We start from the raw sequence: 12,005 nt of genomic DNA, 5'->3' as shown, positions 1-12,005 counted from the left end.
ATACACTAAAGTTGGAAAAATTGGATTTTTAGGTTATTAATTAATTAAATTGAAAACAAATAAGTAAAAAGGTGTAATCTTACCTCAATAATGTATTCTCAAGCTTTGATTAGCTCCAAATTGCTCTAAAAATCCATTTGGGGCTTAGGGTTTTAAATGGGTAAAGAGACAAAGAAAGAAAGAGTTAGGGTTTTTACTTAAATGGGTGGATAGCCTGAAACCCCTTTTGTCACAGCCCAAAACTCAGGCCATGATTGGTGAATGGGCCCAATAGGCATAGCCCACCAAGGCCAAGCAAGCCTCTCTATGTAAACCCATCAGTAGTCCATCTATCACTTATTTTTCTTTAGGATCTAAGACTTGTGATTTCTAATAACAATCTCCTCAAATTTAAATCGTGAAAATCAAGTACATACAAAGTTCACAACAAATCTCACAATTTACATTAAACCATCACATATAAACATACAACTGACCATTGACAACCAGTTGAGTGACTCTGGGCGTGGGTGCTATCATTGAGAGTCTTAGTGAACTTACCAAAAGATGAATAAGAGGGAGCACCTCGACTTAGGATCCAACTACTTTCGATCTGGAAAACTAAAATATGAAGTTGAATAGAATAAGTATAAACTCAGTGAGTGAACATAGGAAAGGAACAAGAAAATGATATAGAAGATTTTTTTAGAAAACATGATGCACTTGTATTAAAACCATGCAATTTGTATATCATAAACAAAACTCGATGCCATGCTATTTTTCAACTCATTTTGAAAACATTTAAGAATATAAACTTTCAATATACAATTCAATCACATTACATTTTCCAAAAATCTGTACTCTATAGGACAAGTGCACATGCGTGTAAAAATTCACGTATACATTATGTACATATAAATATATAGATAATTCAAACATACACCAAGGTCATCCCCACACTAGTCACAACAGCTTCGCACATACACCCGCCAACCTCAACTCAGCTCATGTGCACTCCCATACCGGACATAGCTAATATCCTCATGTGCACTCGTACACTGCACATGGCATATATCATCGTCATGTGCTCTCCCACATAGCGCATGGCATATATCATCATCATGTGCTCTCCCACACCATACATGGCATATATCAACATCATGTGCTCTCCCACACCGCACATGGCATATATCATTGACGTGTGCTCTCCCACACCGCACACTACCAGCACCATCATGTGCACTCCCACACCACACATGCATGGTTATAATTATCATTCAACAATACATTTCAATGCATGGCACACATAACAACATGTAACAAGAATCTTTGCATAACAATACATCACGTTGCACAAATCAATTGGCAATTCAATATAATATTTCAAATACGTAATTCATCACATTATACGTTTAAAAACGTAGAAGTATCACTTATGAAAAGCTTGTTCTCATGCATAAATTTGAAAAGTGTCATGACCCGGTACTCTCTTCGAGCCCTTGACAACCGCCGCGATGTCCAAATAGACATACCTTACCCGAAATGTCAATCGAAACCTCGCAAGGCTCTAGCATCAATTCTCCGCCTCCCCTGTGAGTAGCAGTTACTAAATATCATATTTTAAAGGAATATAGACTATTTTCAAATCAAAGATAATCAAAAAGTAATTTCTACTGCACAGGGGTATTTTGGTCATTTTACCCAAAAAATTTGAAACTTGCTAAAAATATAATATATAAATGAAAAATATACATTTCATATCTAAAAAAAAATTTAGGTATCTAAATCATCCATTTAAAGTGAAATTATAGCTAATCAAACTAAATAAAAATATTAAATAAAATATTCTATTTTCATATAAAACAATATTTATAAAATTCTACGTAAACAGTTAATGAAAAGTAATAACAAAATAAATTCGTATATATAATAGTACATTGCGCCAAGGTATACAAAAATATTCTACAATGACATGTGAACCCCAAAATAATAAAAATAAACACGATTGTAAACCCACAATTTCTAAGGGTGCGAATCCAAAAGTAAACCCTCGACAAAATCGGTGGCCTACAAATTGCCCTGACCCTGAAATGGGTGAAAGAAGAGTGGTGAGTTTTTATAAACCTAGTGAGTAGGCAAAGATCATCTATAACATCTAAAGCCGAGTAAATGGATACAATTTAAAACATCTCATCATAATATGATTCATAACATGAAAACTCATTTCAACCCATATAAAACAATTACATTTCATAAAAAAAAATCAACAAGGCTTATGACTTTCTTAAAAACTTGGCTCATGCCAAAACTTGTACTCGGTGACACCTTGCGCAAGGCATCCAACCGAGTCCACCAAGGCTGTTAAAAAAACATATACACATAAAACATGTTTTTATGTTTAAAAACACAGTCGTTCCTTGGCGTTGGTTAAGTTTCACCCTCACGTGGTGGTTCGGTATGAAGTGAACTCTAAACTACCTTAGGAGATACCCTTCGCGCCTCTCATACTAAGATAAAATATGATGGGGTTTACCGTGCCCCTTTAATAGGCCGGTCTATAGAAACCCGCCCACTGCAATAAGCTAATCAATTACCCCACTAAATTAATAAAAATTTCGGTAGTATGACATGGCTAATATGATATTACCCAACCTGTCAAGGTAAAACAAAATAGTTCATATATTCCACACAAACACAAATCCAGCCATTCATGCCATCACATTTTCATAAGCCATCAATTCAAACCATTTGTCAATTACAAATTCCGTTCTGCCGATACATTTATTACAAAGCAGGGTCGGCATAACTAACAATAGTCAAAACATATATATAACACAAGTGTATAGTCTCCACTTACTCAATTTCCAAAACCAAGATTCAATTTTAAACCAAATTATGAATCTCATTTCATTTAACCAACACTTCCATTATAAAACATAATAGTTTACAATTTAAGTTCATTATTCTTTAAAATCATAAAAGCGAATATAAACTACTTTAGCTAGTTAAGATGATAGTCTGATTACTCATAATAACGGAAGTACTCCTATTCCTGGTCCTCAGGTACTATATCCTTACCCTTACCAGAGGGCTCACCACCTATACCTAATACACAACAAGTAATTCAATACATTTGTGCCAAACTGTTATAAAACTATTCCAAGCTCTATATGAATGCATGAAATTCAATGAGAAAAGTTCAAATAATCACTTAAAGATGGTGTTCTACATAGGTTCAATTGTTATTGGACTGAAATGGTATTTGACCTAACTCACACTATAACTGTTTAATTTGCCAAAACATCTGATTCAACTCCAAATAGATTCATTGCACTTTCGGTACTCCAAATACACCCAAAGTACCTCAACGAACTTGATTGTGGCTTAAATGATGACATCCGAAACTCATTCCGATTTCAAACTAACATGCTAATCAGTGTCAACACAGTCTAATAAGTCCATATATATCATTAGAAATCAAATTCAAGTCCATTTACCATGATTTTCTCGTTATCGTTCAAGTCGTTTACTAAAAGCACTATAATTTTTTATAACCATTGTCGATATCCGACACCATAAATCATCAAATACGAGCTAAATAATATAAAATATAACAAAATTCATCATCAATATATCCCCTATTAAATTCGGCCAAGGAGGGTTTAGTGAAGGACATGTGGTTTTCTTGTTTGTTTTTCATACCAAATATCAAAACAACTAAAAACACCTAGATAGCATGAAATCTAACAAAAACCATCATGAAAACCTCCCCCCCTTGATTCGGTCAACATGACTTCCTTCATGAAAGTTTGGGTTTCAACCCTAGAAAATGAAAAAGAAAGCATGGGAGAGGTGAATCTTAAGCTAAAATTGCGAAATCTTACCTCAGATCACTTCGTTTTTCGGTAACCGATGAATTTCTCTTGAATTTTCTTCCTCAAGGGTTGTTTCTATTCTTTCCCCCCTTTTCTTTGGCTTGCACGGCAATGAAAGAAGAATTGGGAGAGGTTTATGTTTGTTTATAAAGAAAATTATAAAAGAATTAAAGCTTGACACGTGTCAACGTGTGAATGGTTCATGATTAAAACTTAACTATTAAGCATTTTCTTACCACCACATATAATACCTTAATTATCCAAAGTATAAAAATGATAATAGGTGAAATTCATGGGCTTGACAAGTGTCTCGGTGGTGTAAAATTTCAAAAATTTCAATTATGTCCTCATGGACACATGAAATAACCGGTTTGCCCTTATGCTCGAAAAAATGTCAGAATTAGAATTTTTCACTTCTCAAATTCAAATTATATTCCAAATAGTCAAACTTGGTCAAAAATCTCATCCAACATTCCAGTTTTTCACTCAAGTGGCAAAATGACCATTTTACCTCTACGTTATAAAAATTCCCGATTTGATTCCAAATTAATCCTCGAACTCTGAATCACTATTTTAAGACAGTATAAGGTTCAGTAACTCTCAAATACATCCTAAAGTCTCTATTTGGACTCGTTCAAGGTTTTAATCGATTTCATTGTACCACTAGGTACAATACCGACTTTTAATGATTTTTCGAGACATCCAAGTATGCAAACATGCTATCAAGTACATGAATGACATGGCAAGTATATAATAGAGCTAGGCTTGAGAGCACTACCCCCCTGAAAATAAAATTTTGATCGTAAAATTTCACTTCTAGGCTCGAAGAAAAGATGTGGGTATTGGCTTCTCATCTGATGCTCAACTTCCCACGTCATCTCTTCCATCTTAGCATTCTTCCACAACACCTTAACCATTGGGATGCTCTTATTCCTCAACACTTCATCCTTTCTATCTAGAATACATACAAGTCTAACCTCGAACTCTAAATCTTCCTACAACTCAATCGGAGGTACCTCGAGGATATGGGATGGATCAGGTACATAGTTCTTCAGCATCGAGACGTGGAAGATGTTGTGAATCCGATCCAACTCTAGGGGTAATCCTAATGTATATGCCACTGGCCTAATCCTTTCAATGATATGAAAAGGTCCAATGTATCTTGGATTGAGCTTTCCTCGCTTTGCAAACTGAATCACACATTTCCAAGGAGAATCCTTAAAAAAAACTCTATCATCAACTTCAAATTCTAGATCTTTTCTTCGTCTATCAGAGTAATTCTTTTGGTTGTCTTAAGCTGTCTTTAATCGCTCTCGGATAACCTTGTTCTTGTCATTAGTCAGATCAATCAACTCTACATGAAACAATTTCCTCTCACCCACTTCATCCCAACAAAGTGGAGTTCGGGACTTTCTCCCATACAGAGCCTCATATGGTGCCATCCCAATACTAGACTGAAAACTATTATTATATGCGAACTCCACCAACGACAAGTATTTGTCCCAACTCCTAGTAAAGTCAATGACACAAGCCCGTAACATATCCTTCAAACTCTGAATGGTCCTTTCAGACTGACCATCTATCTATGGATGAAAGGCAGTACTAAACCTCAAATTAGTTCTAAGACCCTCTTGGAATTTCGGCCAGAATCGAGAAGTGAACTGGGGGTCTCAATTTGACACGATAAAAATTAGGACTCCATGCAATCTCACTATCTCATCTATATAAAGCTTAGCTAGTTTCTCAATGGAATATGTGCTATGGATAGCCAAGAAATGGGTGGACTTAGTCAATCTATCCACAATCACCCAATTAACATCCTTCCCACTCTACATCCACGGTAAACCTAATACAAAGTCCATAGTCACGTGATCCCTTTTCCATTCAAGGATAGGCAGAGGCTGAAGAGTACCCGATGGTTTCTGATGTTTCACCTTGATCTGTTGGCATGTTAGACATTTCGTCACAAACTCGGCTATGTCTCGTTTCATACCCGGCCACCAGTAACTTTCCTTGATAGTCCTGTACATTTTGGTGCTACTGAGATGTAAAGCATAGGCGAAAGAATGAGCTTCCTCCAAAATAGCCCTTCTAAGTTGATTATCCTTAGGGACACAAACTCAGTCCCCAAGCATCAAGATACCATCATCATCGAGTCTGAATTCATTAGTTTCTCCATCTCATAACTTTTGAACTTCTCGTTTCAATTCATCATCAGACTTCTGCAATTCCTTGATTTGATTCAACAGTAAGGGTCTCACAACAAAACTAACAAGTAGGGTTCCATCCTTACCATTACTCAACTGGATCCCTAGAGATTTCATCTCAAGTAGCATCGGAAGATAAGAATTCTAAAGTGATGCTAATGAAGATGAGGATTTACGACTCAAGGCATCTGCTACAACATTTGCCTTCCCCGGATGATAATCAATCACTAAGTCATAATCCTTAATCAACTCTAACCATCGTTTCTGTCTCAGGTTGAGTTCTTTCTTGGTGACCAAATATTTCAAGCTTTTGTGGTCGATAAAGATTCAACAATGCTCACCGTATAAGTAATGCCTCCAGATCTTCAATGCAAAGACTACTGCTGCCAACTCCAAATCGTGAGTAGGGTAATTCGTTTCATGCTTCTTCAACTTCCGAGAAGCATAAACTACTACTTTCTCATCTTGTATTAACACGTACCCTAATCCCAATTTAGAGGCATCACTGTACACCACAAATTCTTTCCCACTAACAAGAAGTGTCAAGACAGGGGTGGAGGTCAACCGATTCTTAAGCTCTTGAAACCGACTCTCACAAACATCATCCCACTCAAACTTGACTCCTTTATGAGTTAGACGAGTCAAAGGAGCAGCTATTAATGAGAACCCCTGAACAAACCTTCTATAGTAACCAACTAAACCAAGGAAACTCTGAATTTCTATCACTGTTTTTGGTTGCTCCCACTATAAGATTGCATCAATCTTCTTGGGATTGACATAAATTCTAGCTCCCGACACAACATGTCCCAAGAAAACTACTTCCCTCAACCAAAACTCACATTTGGAGAACTTGGCATAGAGTTGTCCCTTGCGCAAAGTTTGCAGCACAATGCACAAATGGACAACATGTTCAGCATCATCCTTTGAATACACCAGGATGTCATCTATGAACACTATCACGAACTTATCCAAGTACGAGTGGAACACCCTGTTCATAAGATCCATAAAAGCTACCGGGGCATTAGTTAAACCTAAAGGCATAACCAAAAGCTCGTAATGCCCATAACGAGTCTTGAAAGAAGTCTTGGGTACGTCCTACTCCTTGATTTTCAACTGATGATACCTAGACCTCAGATCAATCTTAGAAAACACCATAGAACCCTGTAGCTGATCAAAAAAATCATCAATCCGTGGTAGAAGATAATTATTCTTGATGGTCACTCGGTTCAGCTGACGGTAGTCAATACATAACCAAAGAGTGCCATCCTTCTTTTTTACAAACAGGACTGGCGCACCCTAAAGAGAAGTACTAGGGTGAATAAAACCCTTACCTACCAAGTCTTGCAGCTGGATTTTCAACTCCTTTGACTCTGTCGGGGCCATCTGATACAGAGGAATGAAAATAAGTGCGGTACCCGGAAGTAGATCAATAGAGAACTCAAACTCTCGATCAGGAGGTAGTCCCAATAATTCATCCAGAAACACATCAAAGAACTCATTTACTATTGGGACATCCTCTAACTTAGGTTCTCCCTTTGAGGTATCAATCACATGTGCTAGATAAGCCGGATACCCTTTTTACACTAGTTTCAAAGCCTTGATAGTTGAGATTACACAAGATGGTAATTCTCGATGTTCCCTTGCAAATATAACTTCTACTCCTTCAAAATTATGAAGTACAACTTCCTTTCTGAAACAATCCATATTCACCCGATGTGTAGTCAACCAATCCATACCTAATATCAAATCAAAATCCCAGATTTCTAAGGGAATTAAGTCAACCCTGAATTTTTCCTCACCAACCCTTATTCCACAATCTCTATAATAGGTGTTTCTAACCAAATGTTCTCCTAGAGGGGTATGAACTACATATTCTTCCTCTAAAGGTGACAGGTTTCTATTAAAAAAGGATGCGAATGTCGTGCTCACATATGATCTATCCAAACTATAATCAATTAAGACATAAGCATCTCTGTCAAATACAAACATGGTATCTGTCACTGCACTAGGTCAAACTCATGCCTCTTCCTCTGTCACAATAAAAACTCTTGTCGGGGTATGAGTCTGTTGTCTAGAGGGTGGATGCACTAGGGTATTATTCCCCACACCGGATCGCATCGCTACACCCTGTCTCGACTGTGACCTAGAAGAATCTTTTCTCTGAATATCTGTGCGAACTTGGGGAGATGAAACAGCTACAGTAGCTCATCCTATCTGCGAGCAAGCACTCCTCATGTGGCTCTGCTGACCACATTGAAAACATCACAAGGGCTCTCTACACGGCCCGGCATGTGATCTCCCATAGTTTTTACATCTATTAGAACCCCCAAAACTCTTTTCAGGAGCACTCGCCACTAATCTACTGAATCTAGAAAACTTCTGCTGTGGCTGTAGAGATGAGGGTCGATTAGATGCTACTGCAGTAGTGATAACACTCCCTGAAGCAAATGAATCCTTCCTCTTTTTCGATGGCTGATTGGAAGATGTATTCAGATTTTTCCTCTTAGCAAACTCGGCTCGAATTCTCCTATTCTCAGTTGCAAGTTTCTCAGCCCGTAAAGCCATCTGCACAACCTCTTTATACGGCTCCCTACACGTCACTATCATATGGTCTTTGATTTCATTTCGGAGCCCTTCCTCAAAGTAATTAGCCTGATCCCACTCAGTCTTCACCAGATCGGGCACATAAGACATAAGCTCGTTAAAATGAGCCTCATACTCCTCTACTGTTAAACTCCCCTGTTTCAGACTCAAGAATTTCCTATTCTTTTCCTTTTTATGAAAATAAGTATAATATTGGCCGTCGAACTCTCGTAGAAAATCTAACCAGGTTAGAGGAGTGGTAGAACGAGATTTCATTGAGTTCCACCAAGTACGGGCCCTCATCTCAAGCAATCTAGTGGCTACCATCAATTTGATATCATCATTTAGTCTCATATCAGTAAGTATCTTAGAAACCTGAATGATCTAGTCCTTAGCTGCGGGTGTGTCTAGATCACCCTTAACAGAAATGCAGTCGAGCTGTCTAGCCTCCTTAAGTTTCTTAGAAATGGAGACATCAGGTACTTATGGCGGAACAGGAGATGGTGGTGGTGGCACTAGAGGTGCAGCTAGAGAAGCTTGACCAGCTTGAGCCTGGCCAGTAATAGCAGTGAGGAAAGCTGCCAATGCTTGAACTGCCTCAGGAGACATGGCAGGAATATCAGTAGGTAGTGGAGGAGGTGGAGGATGTGGAAGAGTCTTAGTCTGTTCAGTAGTAGGTTCTGCTCGAAAAGTAGACGCAATTGATTCCTCTTCTATAGGATCTGATTGACGATGTCAAGAACGACCTATTCCCCTCCCGATTGATCTAGTGAGAGGTGGGAATCCATGTCACAGAGGCATAATGATCTATAAGAAGAAACAGAACGAGTTTAGACAACTTCAGGTCCTATATGCAGATGCATGCATTCAACTTAATCTAACTTAACTTGGGGTCACACTGACACTGTAGTTTTGTTTTTTTCAAAATAACTTTAAAACCAATGGCTCTGATACCAATTAAATTATCATGACCCGGTACTCTCTTCGAGCCTGTGACAACCGCTGCGATGTCCCGATAGACATACCTTACTCGGAATGTCAACCGAACCCTCGCAAGGCTCTAGCATCAGTTCTCCACCTCCCCTGTGAGTAGCAGTTACTAAATATCATATTTTAAAGGAATATAGACTATTTTCAAGTCAAAGACAATCAAAAAGTAATTTCTACCGAATAGGGGTATTTTGGTCATTTTATTCAAAAAATTCGAAACTTGCTAAAAATATAATATATAAATGAAAAATATACATTTCATATCTAAAAATAAATTTAAGTATCTAAATCATCCATTTAAAGTGCAATTATAGCTAATCAAACTAAATAAAAGTATTGAATAAAATATTCCATTTTCATATAAAACAATATTTATAAAATTATACTTAAATAGTTAATGAAAAGTAATAAGAAAATAAATTCGTATATATAATAGCACATTGCGCCAAGGTATACAAAAATATTCTACAATGACATGTGAGCCCCAAATAATAAAAATAAACATGACCGTAAACCCACGATTTCTAAGGGTGCGAATCCAAAAGCAAACCCTCGACAAAATCGGCAGTCTACAGACTACCATGACCATGAAATGGGTGAAAAAAGGGTGGTGAGTTTTTATAAACCTAGTGAGTAAGCAAAGATCATCTATAACTTCTAAAGCCAAGTAAATTGAGACAATTTAAAAAATCTCATCATAATATGATTCATAACATTAAAACTCATTTCAACCCATATAAAACAGTTGCATTTCATCGAAAAAATCAACAAGGCTTATGACTCTCTTCAAAACTTCGCTCATGTCAAAACTTGTACTCGGTGACACCTTGCGCAGGGCATCCAACCGAGTCCGCCAAGGCTATTAAAATAACATAGACACATAAAACATGTTTTTACATTTAAAAACACAATCGTTCCTTGGCGTTGGCTGAGTTTCACCCTCAAGTGGTGGTTTGGCGTGAAGTGAACTTTAAACTACCTAGGAGATACCCTCCGCGCCTCTCATACTAAGGTAAAATATGACGGGATTTACCGTGCCCCTCTAATAGGCCGGTCCATGGAAACTCGCTCACTGCAGTAAGCTAATCAATTCCCCCACCAAATTAATAAAAATTTTGACAATATGACATGGCTAATATGATATTACCCAGCCTGTCAAGGTAAAGCAAAACAGTTCATAAATTCCACACAAACACAAATCCAGCCATTCATGCCATCACATTGTCATAAGCTATCAATTCAAACCATATGTTAATTACAAATCCCATTATGCCGATACATTTATTACAAAGCATGGTCAGCATAACTAACAATAGTCAAAACATATATATAACACATGTATATAGTCTCCACTTACTCAATTTCCAAAACCAGGATTCAATTTCAAACCAAATTATGAATCTCATTTCATTTAACCAACACTTCAATTATAAAACATAATAGTTTACAATTTAAGTTCATTATTCTTTAAAATCATAAAAACAAGTATAAACTACTTTAGATAGTTAAGATGATAGTCTGATTACTCACAATAACGGAAGTACTCCTGCTCCTGGTCTTTGGGTACGATATCTTTACCCTTACCAAAGGGCTCACCACCTATACCTAATACACAACAAGTAATTCAATACATTTGTGCCAAACTGTTATAAAACTATTCCAGGCTTTATATGAATGCATGAAATTGAATGAGAAATGTTCGAATAATCACTTAAAGATGGTGTTCTACGTAGGTTCAATTTTTATTGGACTGAAACGGTATTCGACCTAACTCGCACTATACACTGTTTAATTTGCCAAAACATCCGATTCAACTCCAAATAGATTCATTGCACTTTCGGTACTCCCAATACACCTAAAGTACCTCAATGAACTTGATTGTGACTTAAATGATCACATCCGAAACTCATTCCGATTTTGAACTAATGTGCTAATCAGTGTTAACACAGTCCAATAAATCCTTATATATCATTAGAAATCAAATTCAAGTCCATTTACCATGATTTTCTTGTTGTCGTTCAAGTCGTTTACTAAAGGCACTATACTTTTCGATAACCATTGTTGATATCCGACACCATAAATCATCAAATACGAGCTAAATAATATGAAATATAACAAAATTCATCATCAATATATCCCCTATTAAATTCGGCCAAAGAGGGTTTAGTGAAGGTCATGTGGTTTTCTTGCTTGTTTTTCATACCAAATATCACAAAACAACTAAAAACACCTAGATAGCATGAAATGTAACAAAAACCGTCATCAAAACCTCCCCCCCTTGATTCGGCCAACATGGCCTCCTTCATGAAAGTTTGGGTTTCAACCATAGATAATGAAAAAGAAAGCATGGGAGAGGTGAATCTTAAGCTAA

This window comes from Theobroma cacao, chromosome 1 (assembly GCF_000208745.1).
Source record: "Theobroma cacao cultivar B97-61/B2 chromosome 1, Criollo_cocoa_genome_V2, whole genome shotgun sequence".
Taxonomy (NCBI): Eukaryota; Viridiplantae; Streptophyta; class Magnoliopsida; order Malvales; family Malvaceae; genus Theobroma; species Theobroma cacao.
This window is presented reverse-complemented; position numbering follows the sequence as displayed.